Genomic DNA, 16,667 nt, shown 5'->3' on the forward strand with positions numbered 1-16,667 from the left:
GTACATTCTAACAACCTTTAATAAGCTATGCTTTACCACCGCAATATTATTCCTAAATTTCTGTATTGCCTTTAATTAGGGTGAATGTATGTGAACTTGCAGACGTCGTCAGGTCTGTCCAAGTACAGCTCTTTAGTTAAATACAAGGAGGGCTGGGCATACTTTCAAGCGGGCTATAGGCTCATGTTTTTCCTCGACAATGATTTTGCGCAAATTCCAGTGTCCTTCGCTTTAATTAGTGTGTGTATATGGGTATTTGCAGTGGTAATGATATGTCCTTCCAGTAAAGTATTTTGAGAAGTCAGAATAGGGCTGGGCGTACATTCTAACAACATTAAATAAAGTATGCTTTACCACCGCAATATTATTCCTAAATTTTTGTATTGCCTTTAATTAGGGTCAATGTATGTGAATTTTTAGAGGTCAAGTCTGCCCAGGTGAAGCTTTTTAGTTAAATACAAGGAGGGCTGGGCAGACATTCTAGCGGGCTATAGGCTTATGTTTTTCCTCGACAATGATTTTCCGTAAGTTCCAGTGTCCTTCGCTTTAATTGGTGTTGGTATACGGGTGTTTGCCGTGGTAATGATATGTCCTTCCAGTAAAGTATTTACAGAAGTCAGAACAGGGCTTGGCGTGCATTCTAAACACCTTTAATAAGCTATGCTTTACCACCGCAATATTTTTCCTAAATTTTTGTATTGCCTTTAATTAGGGTCAATGTATGTGAATTTGCAGACGTCGTCAGGTCTGTCCACGTACAGCTCTTTAGTTAAATACAAGGACGGCTGGGCAGACATTCTAGCGGGCTATAGGCTCATGTTTTTCCTCGACAATGATTTTGCAAAAATTCCAGTATCCTTCGCTTTATTTAATGTTGGTGTATGTGTATTTGCAGTGGTAATGATATGTCCTTCCAGTAAAGTATTTAGAGAAGTCAGAAGAGGGCTGGGCGTACATTCTAAAAACCTTTAATAAGCTATGCTTTACTTCCGCAATATTATTCCTAAATTTTTGTGTTGCCTTTAATTAGTGTCAATGTAGGTAAATTTGCAGAAGTCGTCAGGCCTGTCCAAGTGCAGCTCTTTAGTTAAATACAAGGAGGGCTGGCCAGACTTTCAAGCGGGCTATAGGCTCATATTTTTCCTCGACAATGATTTTCCGTAAGTTCCAGTGTCCTTCGCTTTAATTAGTGTTGGTATACGGGTATCTGCAGTGGTAATATGTCCTTCCAGTAAAGTATTTAGAGAAGTCAGAAGAGGGCTGGCCGTACATTCTAATAACCGTCAATACGCTATGCTTTACCTCCGAAATATTTTCCTAAATTTTTGTATTGCCTTTAATTAGTGTCAATGTATGTGAATTTTTAGAGGTCGTCAAATCTGTCCAGGTGCAGCTTTTTAGCTAAATACAAGGAGGGCTGGGCAGACCTTCAAGCGGGCTATAGGCTCATGTTTTTCCTCGACAATGATTTTCCGTGTATTCCAGTGTCCTTCGCTTTAATTAGTGTTGGTATACGGGTATTTGCAGTGGTAATGATATGTCCTTCCAGTAAAGTATTTGGAGAAGTCGGAAGAGGGCTGGCCGTACATTCTAACAACCTTTAATAAGCTATGCTTTACCACCGCAATATTTTTCTAAATTTTTGTATTGCCTTTAATTAGGGTCAATGTATGTGAATTTGCAGACGTCGTCAAGTCTGCCCAGGTGCAGCTTTTTAGTTAAATACAAGGAGTTCTGGGCAGACATTCTAGCGGGCTATAGGCTCATGTTTTTCCTCGACAATGATTTTCCGTGTATTCCAGTGTCCTTCGCTTTAATTAGTGTTGGTATACGGGTATTTGCAGTGGTAATGATATGTCCTTCCAGTAAAGTATTCAGAGAAGTCAGAAGAGGGTTGGGCGTACATTCTAACAACATTTAGTAAGCTATGTTTTACCTCGGCAATATTTTCCCTAAATTATTGTATTACCTTTAATTAACGTCAGTGTATGTGAATTTTCAGATGTCGTCAACTCTAAGTACAGCTCTTTAGTTATATACAAGGAGTGCTGGGCAGACTTTCAGGCGGGCTGTAGGCTCATGTTTTTCCTCGACAATGATTTTGCGCAAATTCCAGTATCCTTCGCTTTAATTAGTGTTGGTGTATGGGTATTTGCAGTGGTAATGATATGTCCTTCCAGTAAAGTATTTAGAGAAGTCAGAAGAGGGCTGGGCGTACATTCTAAAAACCTTTAATAAGCTATGCTTTACTTCCGCAATATTATTCCTAAATTTTTGTGTTGCCTTTAATTAGTTTCAATGTATGTAAATTTGCAGAAGTCGTCAGGCCTGTCCAAGTGCAGCTCTTTAGTTAAATACAAGGAGGGCTGGGCAGACTTTCAAGCGGGCTATAGGCTCATATTTTTCCTCGACAATGATTTTCCGTAAGTTCCAGTGTCCTTCGCTTTAATTAGTGTTGGTATACGGGTATCTGCAGTGGTAATATGTCCTTCCAGTAAAGTATTTAGAGAAGTCAGAAGAGGGCTGGCCGTACATTCTAATAACCGTCAATACGCTATGCTTTACCTCCGAAATATTTTCCTAAATTTTTGTATTGCCTTTAATTAGTGTCAATGTATGTGAATTTTTAGAGGTCGTCAAATCTGTCCAGGTGCAGCTTTTTAGCTAAATACAAGGAGGGCTGGGCAGACCTTCAAGCGGGCTATAGGCTCATGTTTTTCCTCGACAACGATTTTCCGTGAATTCCAGTGTCCTTCGCTTTAATTAGTGTTGGTATACGGGTATTTGCAGTGGTAATGATATGTCCTTCCAGTAAAGTATTTGGAGAAGTCAGAAGAGGGCTGGCCGTACATTCTAACAACCTTTAATAAGCTATGCTTTACCACCGCAATATTATTCCTAAATTTCTGTATTGCCTTTAATTAGGGTGAATGTATGTGAACTTGCAGACGTCGTCAGGTCTGTCCAAGTACAGCTCTTTAGTTAAATAGAAGGAGGGCTGGGCATACTTTCAAGCGGGCTATAGGCTCATGTTTTTCCTCGACAATGATTTTGCGCAAATTCCAGTGTCCTTCGCTTTAATTAGTGTGTGTATATGGGTATTTGCAGTGGTAATGATATGTCCTTCCAGTAAAGTATTTTGAGAAGTCAGAATAGGGCTGGGCGTACATTCTAACAACATTAAATAAACTATGCTTTACCACCGCAATATTATTCCTAAATTTTTGTATTGCCTTTAATTAGGGTCAATGTATGTGAATTTTTAGAGGTCAAGTCTGCCCAGGTGAAGCTTTTTAGTTAAATACAAGGAGGGCTGGGCAGACATTCTAGCGGGCTATAGGCTTATGTTTTTCCTCGACAATGATTTTCCGTAAGTTCCAGTGTCCTTCGCTTTAATTGGTGTTGGTATACGGGTGTTTGCCGTGGTAATGATATGTCCTTCCAGTAAAGTATTTACAGAAGTCAGAACAGGGCTTGGCGTGCATTCTAAACACCTTTAATAAGCTATGCTTTACCACCGCAATATTTTTCCTAAATTTTTGTATTGCCTTTAATTAGGGTCAATGTATGTGAATTTGCAGACGTCGTCAGGTCTGTCCACGTACAGCTCTTTATTTAAATACGAGGAGGGCTGGGCAGACTTTCAAGCGGGCTATAGGCTCATATTTTTCCTCGACAATGATTTTGCATAAATTCCAGTATCCTTCGCTTTATTTACTATTTGTGTATGGGTATTTGCAGTGGTAATGATAAGTCCTTCCAGTAAAGTATTCAGAGAAGTCAGAAGAGGGTTGGGCGTACATTCTAACAACATTTAGTAAGCTATGTTTTACCTCGGCAATATTTTCCCTAAATTTTTGTATTGCCTTTAATTAGGGTCAGTGTATGTGAATTTGCAGACGTCGTCAAGTCTGTCTAAGTACAGCTCTTTAGTTAAATACAAGGAGGACTGGGCAGACTTTCAAGCGGGCTGTAGGCTCATGTCTTTCCTCGACAATGATTTTGCGCAAATTCCAGTATCCTTCGCTTTAATTAGTGTTGGTGTATGGGTATTTGCAGTGGTAATGATATGTCCTTCCAGTAAAGTATTTTGAGAAGTCAGAATAGGGCTGGGCGTACATTCTAACAACATTAAATAAACTATGCTTTACCACCGCAATATTATTCCTAAATTTTTGTATTGCCTTTAATTAGGGTCAATGTATGTGAATTTTTAGAGGTCAAGTCTGCCCAGGTGAAGCTTTTTAGTTAAATACAAGGAGGGCTGGGCAGACATTCTAGCGGGCTATAGGCTTATGTTTTTCCTCGACAATGATTTTCCGTAAGTTCCAGTGTCCTTCGCTTTAATTGGTGTTGGTATACGGGTGTTTGCCGTGGTAATGATATGTCCTTCCAGTAAAGTATTTACAGAAGTCAGAACAGGGCTTGGCGTGCACTCTAAACACCTTTAATAAGCTATGCTTTACCACCGCAATATTTTTCCTAAATTTTTGTATTGCCTTTAATTAGGGTCAATGTATGTGAATTTGCAGACGTCGTCAGGTCTGTCCACGTACAGCTCTTTAGTTAAATACAAGGACGGCTGGGCAGATATTCTAGCGGGCTATAGGCTCATGTTTTTCCTCGACAATGATTTTGCAAAAATTCCAGTATCCTTCGCTTTATTTACTGTTGGTGTATGTGTATTTGCAGTGGTAATGATATGTCCTTCCAGTAAAGTATTTAGAGAAGTCAGAAGAGGGCTGGGCGTACATTCTAAAAACCTTTAATAAGCTATGCTTTACTTCCGCAATATTATTCCTAAATTTTTGTGTTGCCTTTAATTAGTGTCAATGTAGGTAAATTTGCAGAAGTCGTCAGGCCTGTCCAAGTGCAGCTCTTTAGTTAAATACAAGGAGGGCTGGCCAGACTTTCAAGCGGGCTATAGGCTCATATTTTTCCTCGACAATGATTTTCCGTAAGTTCCAGTGTCCTTCGCTTTAATTAGTGTTGGTATACGGGTATCTGCAGTGGTAATATGTCCTTCCAGTAAAGTATTTAGAGAAGTCAGAAGAAGGCTGGCCGTACATTCTAATAACCGTCAATACGCTATGCTTTACCTCCGAAATATTTTCCTAAATTTTTGTATTGCCTTTAATTAGTGTCAATGTATGTGAATTTTTAGAGGTCGTCAAATCTGTCCAGGTGCAGCTTTTTAGCTAAATACAAGGAGGGCTGGGCAGACCTTCAAGCGGGCTATAGGCTCATGTTTTTCCTCGACAATGATTTTCCGTGTATTCCAGTGTCCTTCGCTTTAATTAGTGTTGGTATACGGGTATTTGCAGTGGTAATGATATGTCCTTCCAGTAAAGTATTTGGAGATGTCGGAAGAGGGATGGCCGTACATTCTAACAACCTTTAATAAGCTATGCTTTACCACCGCAATATTATTCCTAAATTTCTGTATTGCCTTTAATTAGGGTGAATGTATGTGAACTTGCAGACGTCGTCAGGTCTGTCCAAGTACAGCTCTTTAGTTAAATACAAGGAGGGCTGGGCATACTTTCAAGCGGGCTATAGGCTCATGTTTTTCCTCGACAATGATATTGCGCAAATTCCAGTGTCCTTTGCTTTAATTAGTGTGTGTATATGGGTATTTGCAGTGGTAATGATATGTCCTTCCAGTAAAGTATTTTGAGAAGTCAGAATAGGGCTGGGCGTACATTCTAACAACATTAAATAAACTATGCTTTACCACCGCAATATTATTCCTAAATTTTTGTATTGCCTTTAATTAGGGTCAATGTATGTGAATTTTTAGAGGTCAAGTCTGCCCAGGTGAAGCTTTTTAGTTAAATACAAGGAGGGCTGGGCAGACATTCTAGCGGGCTATAGGCTCATGTTTTTCCTCGACAATGATTTTGCATAAATTCCAGTATCCTTCGCTTTATTTACTATTTGTGTATGGGTATTTGCAGTGGTAATGATAAGTCCTTCCAGTAAAGTATTCAGAGAAGTCAGAAGAGGGTTGGGCGTACATTCTAACAACATTTAGTAAGCTATGTTTTACCTCGGCAATATTTTCCCTAAATTTTTGTATTGCCTTTAATTAGGGTCAGTGTATGTGAATTTGCAGACGTCGTCAAGTCTGTCTAAGTACAGCTCTTTAGTTAAATACAAGGAGGGCTGGGCAGACTTTCAAGCGGGCTGTAGGCTCATGTCTTTCCTCGACAATGATTTTGCGCAAATTCCAGTATCCTTCGCTTTAATTAGTGTTGGTGTATGGGTATTTGCAGTGGTAATGATATGTCCTTCCAGTAAAGTATTTAGAGAAGTCAGAAGAGGGCTGGCCGTACATTCTAACAACCTTCAATAAGCTATGCTTTACCTCCGCAATATTTTTCTAAATTTTTGTATTGCCTTTAATTAGTGTCAATGTATGTGAATTTTAGAGGTTGTCAAATCTGTCCAGGTGTAGATTTTTAGCTAAATACAAAGATGGCTGGGCAGACATTCTAGCGGGCTATAGGCTCATGCTTTTCCTCCACAATGATTTTGCGTAAATATCAGTATCCTTCGCTTTAATTAGTGTTGGTATATGGGTATTTGCAGTGGTAATGATATGTCCTTCCAGTAAAGTTTTTAGAGAAGTCAGAAAAGGGCTGGTCGTACATTTTAACAACCTTTAATAAGCTATCCTTTACCTCCGCAATATTTTCCCTAAATTTTTGTATTGCCTTAATTAGGGTCAGTGTGTGTGAATTTGCAGACGTCGTCAAGTCTGCCCAGGTGCAGCTTTTTAGTGAAATACAAGGAGGGCTGGGCAGACATTCTAGCGGGCTATAGGCTCATGTTTTTCCTCCACAATGATTTTGCATAAATTCCAGTATCCTTCGCTTTATTTACTGTTGGTGTATGGGTATTTGTAGTGGTAATGATATGTCCTTCCCGAAAAGTATTTAGAAAAGTCAGAACAGGGCTGGGCGCACATTCTAACAACCTTTAATAAGCTATGCTTTACCACCGCAATATTTTTCTAAATTTTTGTATTGCCTTTAATTAGGGTCAATGTATGTGAATTTGCAGACGTCGTCAAGTCTGCCCAGGTGCAGCTTTTTAGTTAAATACAAGGAGGGCTGGGCAGACATTCTAGCGGGCTATAGGCTCATGTTTTTCCTCGACAATGATTTTCCGTAAATTCCAGTGTCCTTCGCTTTAATCAGTGTTGGTATACGGGTATTTGCAGTGGTAATATATCCTTCCAGTAAAGTATTTAGAGAAGTCAGAAGAGGGCTGGGCGTACATTCTAAAAACCTTTAATAAGCTACGCTTTACTTCCGCAATATTATTCCTAAATTTTTGTGTTGCCTTTAATTAGTGTCAATGTATGTAAATTTGCAGAAGTCGTCAGGCCTGTCCAAGTGCAGCTCTTTAGTTAAATACAAGGAGGGCTGGGCAGACTTTCAAGCGGGCTATAGGCTCATATTTTTCCTCGACAATGATTTTCCGTAAGTTCCAGTGTCCTTCGCTTTAATTAGTGTTGGTATACGGGTATCTGCAGTGGTAATATGTCCTTCCAGTAAAGTATTTAGAGAAGTCAGAAGAGGGCTGGCCGTACATTCTAATAACCGTCAATACGCTATGCTTTACCTCCGAAATATTTTCCTAAATTTTTGTATTGCCTTTAATTAGTGTCAATGTATGTGAATTTTTAGAGGTCGTCAAATCTGTCCAGGTGCAGCTTTTTAGCTAAATACAAGGAGGGCTGGGCAGACCTTCAAGCGGGCTATAGGCTCATGTTTTTCCTCGACAACGATTTTCCGTGAATTCCAGTGTCCTTCGCTTAAATTAGTGTTGGTATACGGGTATTTGCAGTGGTAATGATATGTCCTTCCAGTAAAGTATTTGGAGAAGTCAGAAGAGGGCTGGCCGTACATTCTAACAACCTTTAATAAGCTATGCTTTACCACCGCAATATTATTCCTAAATTTCTGTATTGCCTTTAATTAGGGTGAATGTATGTGAACTTGCAGACGTCGTCAGGTCTGTCCAAGTACAGCTCTTTAGTTAAATACAAGGAGGGCTGGGCATACTTTCAAGCGGGCTATAGGCTCATGTTTTTCCTCGACAATGATATTGCGCAAATTCCAGTGTCCTTCGCTTTAATTAGTGTGTGTATATGGGTATTTGCAGTGGTAATGATATGTCCTTCCAGTAAAGTATTTTGAGAAGTCAGAATAGGGCTGGGCGTACATTCTAACAACATTAAATAAACTATGCTTTACCACCGCAATATTATTCCTAAATTTTTGTATTGCCTTTAATTAGGGTCAATGTATGTGAATTTTTAGAGGTCAAGTCTGCCCAGGTGAAGCTTTTTAGTTAAATACAAGGAGGGCTGGGCAGACATTCTAGCGGGCTATAGGCTCATGTTTTTCCTCGACAATGATTTTCCGTAAGTTCCAGTGTCCTTCGCTTTAATTGGTGTTGGTATACGGGTGTTTGCCGTGGTAACGATATGTCCTTCCAGTAAAGTATTTACAGAAGTCAGAACAGGGCTTGGCGTGCATTCTAAACACCTTTAATAAGCTATGCTTTACCACCGCAATATTTTTTCCTAAATTTTTGTATTGCCTTTAATTAGGGTCAATGTATGTGAATTTGCAGACGTCGTCAGGTCTGTCCACGTACAGCTCTTTAGTTAAATACAAGGACGGCTGGGCAGACATTCTAGCGGGCTATAGGCTCATGTTTTTCCTCCACAATGATTTTGCATATATTCCAGTATCCTTCGCTTTATTTACTGTTGGTGTATGGGTATTTGCAGTGGTAATGATATGTCCTTCCAGAAAAGTATTTAGAAAAGTCAGAACAGGGCTGGGCGTACATTCTAACAACCTTTAATAAGCTATGCTTTACCACCGCAATATTTTTCCTAAATTTTTGTATTGCCTTTAATTAGGGTCAATGTATGTGAATTTGCAGACGTCGTCAAGTCTGCCCAGGTGCAGCTTTTTAGTTAAATACAAGGAGGGCTGGGCAGACATTCTAGCGGGCTATCGGCTCATGTTTTTCCTCCACAATGATTTTGCATAAATTCCAGTATCCTTCGCTTTATTTACTATTGGTGTATGGGTATTTGCAGTGGTAATGATAAGTCCTTCCAGTAAAGTATTCAGAGAAGTCAGAAGAGGGTTGGGCGTACATTCTAACAACATTTAGTAAGCTATGTTTTACCTCAGCAATATTTTCCCTAAATTTTTGTATTGCCTTTAATTAGGGTCAGTGTATGTGAATTTGCAGACGTCGTCAAGTCTGTCTAAGTACAGCTCTTTAGTTAAATAGAAGGAGGGCTGGGCAGACTTTCAAGCGGGCTGTAGGCTCATGTTTTGCCTCGACAATGATTTTGCGCAAATTCTAGTATCCTTCGCTTTAATTAGTGTTGGTGTATGGGTATTTGCAGTGGTAATGATATGTCCTTCCAGTAAAGTATTTAGAGAAGTCAGAAGAGGGCTGGCCGTACATTCTAAGAACCTTCAATAAGCTATGCGTTACCTCCGCAATATTTTTTTAAATTTTTGTATTGCCTTTAATTAGTGTCCATGTATGTGAATTTTAGAGGTTGTCAAATCTGTCCAGGTGTAGATATTTAGCTAAATACAAAGATGGCTGGGCAGACATTCTAGCGGGCTATAGGCTCATGTTTTTCCTCGACAATGATTTTCCGTAAATTCCAGCATTCTTCGCTTTAATTAGTGTTGGTATACGGGTATTTGCAGTGGTAATGATATGTCCTTCCAATAAAGTATTTAGAGAAGTCAGAAGAAGGCTGAGCGTACGTTTTAACAGCCTTTAATAAGCTATGTTTTACCTGCGCAATATTTTTTCTAAATTTTTGTATTGCCTTTAATTAGTGTCAATGTATGTAAATTTTCAGAAGTCGTCAGGCCTGTGCAGGTGCAGCTTTTTAGTTAAATACAAGCAGGGATGGGCAGACATTCTAGCGGGCTATAGGCTCATGTTTTTTCTCGACAAGGATTTCGCGTAAATTCCAGTATTCTTCGCTTTAATTAGTCTTGGTATACGGGCATTTTCAGTGGAAATGATGTGCCCTTCCAGTAAAGTTTTTTGAGAAGTCAGCACGGGGATGGGCATATATTCTAACAACCTTTATTAAGCTATGCTTCGCCTCGGCAATATTTTTCTAAATGTTTGTATTGCCTTTAATTAGTGTCAGTATATTTGAATTTGAGAAGTGGTCATGTGTATCCAGGTGCAGCTTTTTATATAAATGCACAGACTGCTGGGCAGACATCCTAACGGGCTAAATGATGTTTTCGTACCGTTACAACTTTTTAGAGAAGAGAGAACAGGGCTGGAAAGGCATTCTAGCGGGCTATAGGCTTACGTTTTTTTCCACGACAATTATTTTTTTTTCGTAATGTGGTGCGTTTGGTTAGTGTCGCTGTATTTGGATTTACAGAAGCTGTTACATGTGCGTCCACGCAATAGTCAAATGAATATGTTGGTGGCGCCTAACTTCTATGCATTTAGATATCGCCGAATGTTCAACGAAACTCAAACCTTGCATATTTTTAACCGTCAAGTGTGGCGACATAGTTCAGGTAGAAAAGAAATATGCTGTGGAGTTTGTTATGCCTTATCGTCACATTACTTTTGTTGTTGTGTCAGTTGTGGAATAACGCTATCATTGAGTGCATTGCTTCGGCCATTCTGCGCAAACTGTTATTTTGTGCTTCAATACTGCGTTTTTCTACCTGTGACCATCTCTGTTGCTTGCCCTACCTGGCCATTTGTTCTCGCCGTAATTATCAATCAGAAAGGGCACCTTGAGGATGTACTCAGGTATATTTTCCGTGGTTAGTTTTTCTGCAAACTCAATTGTAACCCATTGTTTATAACATCCAAAAATTCTACTGAACCGGGCTCCTCTTCGAGGTGCTTTACTCTAGTTAACAAAGCCGTTGCCACGGCTTTTGAAATGCTGCAAATTTAGAACATCTTAAATTGTACAAACAAGGAAATATAGAATATTGCGAACTCAATATTTATGGATTCACACTTCACTTACATATTAATGTAGTTGGTGAAGCGGCCAGAGAAATGGCACAGGCCGGGGATAGGCTGCAGTTCAGCTGTACATTCATTTCCAGTGTGGGTTAGCAACAACGAAGGAAAGTAAACGACAACCATGGTGTTGGATAGGGAATTTCAGTGAAGCATGCAACCTTAATGCAGCGCAGTCAATATCACTGAAGAATTCAGTGAGAAGCATGCTCAGCCCTGGGACGGTCATTACTGTCCAAGCGCAGTAGATGTGAGGCGTGGATTAGCAATGATGGAGTATGTGACAGGAATGCAAAGTGGATTTGCCTATTATATATTGGGGGAGTTTGAATGCTGTGTTGATTAAAATGAAATAGTTTGCAGGCTTGTTGCGGAGCAGGCAGGAAGCTGTATGTCGCGCTGAAGGAAGCAGTTGACGTATTTGCTGTAAACTGAAATCTCCGTGACATCCACAAAGGTGAGATACGTGCGAACCGTTGCCTGTGGACATTTAGAATAGCAGTGTGATCGGTATGACTGATTGGTATGAATTCACGCGGTATTGAGGGTGGGCGAATATTTGAAAATATTTAATAACAACTTGGGTATTTTTCGATTCAATTCAGTCGTCTAATCAAATTGTCAAACTTTCTGAGTACAGTATTTTTCCAATATTTCTCGAGTAGCTTCAAATTCGCAAATCTGTGATCAAATATACTATTCGAGCAAGAGTACTGTTGCATTTTTCCCCGCAGCCATATTAGGCATATACAAGTGAAGTTACTCAATGAACCAGGCTATGTAGCTGTACGAGCCTAATTATACCGCCTTTGAGAACTTAATGTTGCCAAAGGGGATAAAAAACGATGTTTTCCCTCGAATATTAAGTATCCAATGCTATTGTACAACCTTTTGTTGATATGTTGTGACGTGTACACCTTTTCTCGTCAAACTGGAATCAGAAAGAAGTTGGCCTGAGCCACTGTAGCTGTAGGCGAGGGACATTCTGACACAAGTCAATTTGCACAGTTTGTGTCAGAATGGTGGGAAACTATTCTGAATGGAGTTGTTTCAAGAAACAATTTGTTTCATTTTCCTCATACTGCTGCTCACCGAGAGCAACATGTAACACAGTAGAATGCCAGGTTACGCTACAGGCATTCCGGTGGATTATTTTCTGGTCACGTTGCTGTTTACGCTGATGGTACAGCGGTTAAAATGGGAAATGCAGCCGAATTGCAAAAAATTAGGCCTTCATGTCAACAGCATGGAATTTCTGGAGTGCCTATCGTTAAGCTAGCTTGATGTGTGCCTTGCAGTCGGAGGAGATAAAAAGCACTCGTTTCAGTATCAGAATCCACATACTGGGCCGATTCATCACTAGGAATCATGCTTTTTACAAACTTTGGCTACCCTCACAAAGCAGTAGTATGCCACTGACATCTCAATATTTGAAATATTCTGAGTTATATGCTAATAATAGGATGGCCCATAAAATGACTCATATTTCCAGGCTAGAATTCTCCCGCATGGAGCACGTGGGTTGCGCTGCGTGCATGTCACCGAACGTCACGTGGTCTCGCGCGCGAACTTTGCGGCGTTCGAAGGTTTAGATAATGGCTCTTCGTCCAGTTTCTATGAACGGTGCCATTTGTATCCTTGCTTGGCGATGTGCATTGTGATAAGTATTTCCTCGTAGACAGTTTAGGCCACGTTCTTTCTAAATTTTTTGAAAGTTATGATGTGTTGTATCTTGAATATCACTGTTTTTTACCGTACATGTTGAATCATACGTTTTCTTTTTTGGGGGGGGGACTTGTAACCACACGTTGTCATTAACAATAAAAAGGTACTTTTCACTGTCGATGAGTAGCCTGTTAGGTACTGTACATTAATAAATAGATACATAAATAAATAGGTTAATAATAAATTTTTTTATAATCTTATATCCATGGTCGACGCACCGTGACCGGCGCTAGGAACCAGGGTCCGTAAATTTCCTCTTCCCATTGTCCATAGCACCTACTGTCTATCGAACAGTAGGCAAAATCCTGAAAACTGAGGAACACAGGCCGCGATCAATTTTTTTCTGCCTGAAGGTGTTCGCAGCCCTCTAATACTTATTTTTTCACGTTCAGCGCAACGTGCTCATCGTCAGTGGCGATGATGGCGAGGACCTCGCCACCACGGACTTGGAACGACAATCCCTCGATCGGGAGCAACTTGCTGCCGGACCGCCGAACAGCCGCTGACCCAGGCTGGAGAAGTTCAGCTGGAACGTCAAGTATCGAACAGGCGTCAGAGTGGCCACATCTATCGTCACGACAACGAGGCAATCAACACCATTGCTGGAAATCCCGACAAACGCCTGGTTACGCACACACATACACAAAAATAAAGACTCAAAACAGCGCTGGCCACAAGGCCAGAAGACGACGACGATGGCGGCGTTCAGCGCCGATGACGTGCAAGACAACTCGCGCTTTCGTACCACGAGTCTAACTAATGAGTATTTGCGGGGTAGATCTTCGGTAGCCTCAGGAGAGGTTAGGGCGGGTCATTGAAATAGAGCTTCGGTAACACAGGCTTACGGAGTTACCCTGTTGGTGATGGCAGAGGAAACGCGAGGAGCGAAACGTTGGTGGATGGCATGAATGGCCCAAAGAGCGGAAAACCACGCACGACGGCAAAATGTGATGTTCACGGGAGCGTATTCGCGCAATGTGTTCTTCACCCAGTCACCAAGGTGTTTCTGCACCCTTTTAACCCTGTACTGCACAACGCAGATTCTGTACGGTGCGCGTTTGAGGCTTCGTAATTTAAATTGGCGCACGTGGAACACAAGTAGTCGTATTAATTCACAATCAGGGCATTTTTATGTCCACTACATGACGAAGGCCTCTCCCAGCGATCTCCCATTACGGCTGTCCTGTGCCAACTACTTCCAACTTGCGCCTGTGAATTTTCTCATCTCAGCTCGACTGCGCTTCCGTTTTCTTAGCACCCATTTTGTAACGCTAACGCTCCGCCGATTATCAATCCTACGCATTGCATAGCCTACCCAGCTCCATTCCTTTCTCTTTGCGTCGATTACAATAGCGGGTATCCCTGTTTACCCTCGAATCCACAGCGCTTTTCACCTGTCTCTGAACATTACGCCTAACGTTATTGGTCCCATTGCTCTTTTCGCGGTCTTGTTCTCGAGCTTCTTAGTCAACCTCCATGTTTCGGCCTCATATGTTGGCACCAGTAGAATGCAGTGATTGTGGACTTTTTCTGCGATAGTGTTTCTGTTTTAGTGATAGTGACTTTTTCTCCCAATCAGGATCTGGCAATGCTTGCCGTACGGACTCCAACTTATTCTTTCTCTTCTGTAAATTTCTTTGTCTTGATTAGTGTCTCTTGCGACTTCTGGCCTAGGTAAATGGACTCCTTCACACAGCCTAGAGGTTGATTGGCAATCCGGAACTTTTGTTCCCTTGCCAGGCTATTGACCATTTTTCCTTCTGATATTAATCCAACTGCACCATTAGACTTTCTGTTAAGGCCCTCAATCATTTGTATATCCTCCCCAGTGCTGCTTAACAGGACGTCGTCTGCAAACCGAAGGTTGCTGAGATGTTCGCCGTTAAACCTCTCCTAGTCCATCATATTTTGTTAGTTTCAGTACTTTGAAGCATGCAGTGAATACCATTGGAGAGTTTGCGTCTTCTTCACTACTTTCTCTATACGTACCTTTCTACTTGTGGAGAAAAAAGGTAGCTGAGGAATCCTTTTAGATATTTCAGAAGATATTCACATATGCCATATGTACTTCTTGATTACGCAATACTTCTGTGAAAATGCGTTTGATTGCTTAGAGACACCAGCAGTCATAATGAATGAAAGCATTGTAGAGTGGTTGCTCGTACTCTGCAGATTTCTCAATTACCTCATTGATGACAGGAGGAGGAGGAGGAGGGAAGAGATCCGTTGAACATCCCGAAGCTAGCCTGTTTTCTTCCTTCACTGAAGTCAAGCGGTTCCTTCACTGAATTGGAAATTCGTGAATGCGTTGGAGCCATGTGGCTGTTGTGATTAGGTTCGAATCTAATTACAAACGAGTGCTTGCTGAACTTATTCTCAGTACAAATGTGTCCTCCAAGACGAGAAATAGAGGAAATTCTAGGAATTTTCTTTGATGTAGAAATGTGTTTCGGCATTACAGGGTTAACTACTCCCTAATAGTATTCGCGTTAGTGTTGTGTGCTTTGAACAGCGAACTCTGCAAAGTAAGTATTTGGAGACTTCCGCAACCAGCGGTCTCGTTAACGGACAACGAAGCCTGGTCGGACACGTTACTTATAATGCTATTCACAGCGAATCTTGAGGACTCGCCACAGGATGAGTACGCTGAAAAAAAATTACGCGATGACTTATGAAGCGCACGCCTCAACTGGTGCCTGTCGATTGTGTAGCCGGTACAGTTAACCGTGCCACTGGCATTATGCGCGAGCTAAGCAATCGTCGTTCAGGGTTAGAGATGCTTCGATTGACCGTTTCAGTTTAGCGTTTGCAACCGAACAATAGCATTACGTAGGTGAAGAAATATTTGACCCTTCACACGTTCTGAACGTTAATGGGGTTCTGCGGTTTGCGTGCGCTGTGATAGCGTACGGTATTTAACGAGTTTCTGGTTCGAACGTCTACGTACGCTTAGTAGCGTCGAACATGCTTCAGCTTCAGCGTATGTTCTGATAACCGCTCTCGGAGACTCTTTTGTCGCCAGTAGCTACAAAACAGTTTGCGCTTCCTCTGAACTCGCCTGAAACGTTAGCGCATAGCGCGTGCAATTTCAGAGATCAGCCGGCGATTCCGGCGTCCGTAGGCCTAACCAGACTCGTCGGCATAGCAACGGCGAGGTATTTGCTAGTGGGTCGTCTTGGCGTGGATACGTTCGGCACGAGGCACCAGACGGCGGTCTGTTTTGTGGAGTCCTTACGTATGTGTTCCCGTGCGGTAAACTGACCGTCTTCAAAGGATGCACAGCGTGACGTCCCACAAATCCGATTACGTTTAACGTACGTAAGTCTGCAAACTCGCTTCTAAAACGGTGTGATAGTTTCGTGCTCTATTGTAGTTCTGCAGCGTGCATTTCTCGGGTGCCCTATCCTCCGGCTACGCACAAGCGTACAGCTGTTCATTCCAAAGGCTTCCTTAAAGATTTCCCATATGTTCTGCGTCTAAAATGAAGATTATCTTTTCTAGAACAGCTACCGCCTTTCCGCTCTTGCAGAGCTGATATCAATGTAGTGTTTGAGCGTGCGCGCGCGCGCACGCTGTTTCACACAACCAGAAAAATGGTTTGCCTCGTGTAAGAACGTTTACTGGCTTCGAAATAAACTTGCCTTGAATTAACGCCGTGCGTGTCCAGTCTGACTTTGTTTTCCTCACGAATGTCTCGCATACGAAAGATGCGTTCACTACCTACAATATAACGCACGCGTACTTGCGTTGCCGTTTACATCATTTTTCTTTCAGCGTGGACAAAATGGCACCAGTCAAGCGTATGTAATTGTTCTAGTGCATTAGAGGCAAGACGCTGTTAATCCACGCCGCGGCAAAGTCGACGACGAACAGTG

The 16,667-nt window shown here is 41.5% G+C and overlaps 1 long non-coding RNA gene across 1 annotated transcript in view; it reads left to right on the forward strand.

Annotated features, from left to right (window-relative positions):
- Positions 1-16,450, forward strand: part of LOC129381724 (uncharacterized) — a 75,817-nt gene extending 59,367 nt beyond the window's left edge. Inside the window, exon 4 of the long non-coding RNA XR_011891344.1 lies at positions 13,185-16,450. This is a non-coding gene — a long non-coding RNA (uncharacterized lncRNA). The remainder of the gene's footprint in view (positions 1-13,184) is intronic.
- The last annotated feature ends 217 nt before the right edge of the window (positions 16,451-16,667 follow it).

This window comes from Dermacentor andersoni, unplaced genomic scaffold (assembly GCF_023375885.2).
Source record: "Dermacentor andersoni unplaced genomic scaffold, qqDerAnde1_hic_scaffold ctg00000041.1, whole genome shotgun sequence".
In the NCBI taxonomy this organism is placed as follows: Eukaryota; Metazoa; Arthropoda; class Arachnida; order Ixodida; family Ixodidae; genus Dermacentor; species Dermacentor andersoni.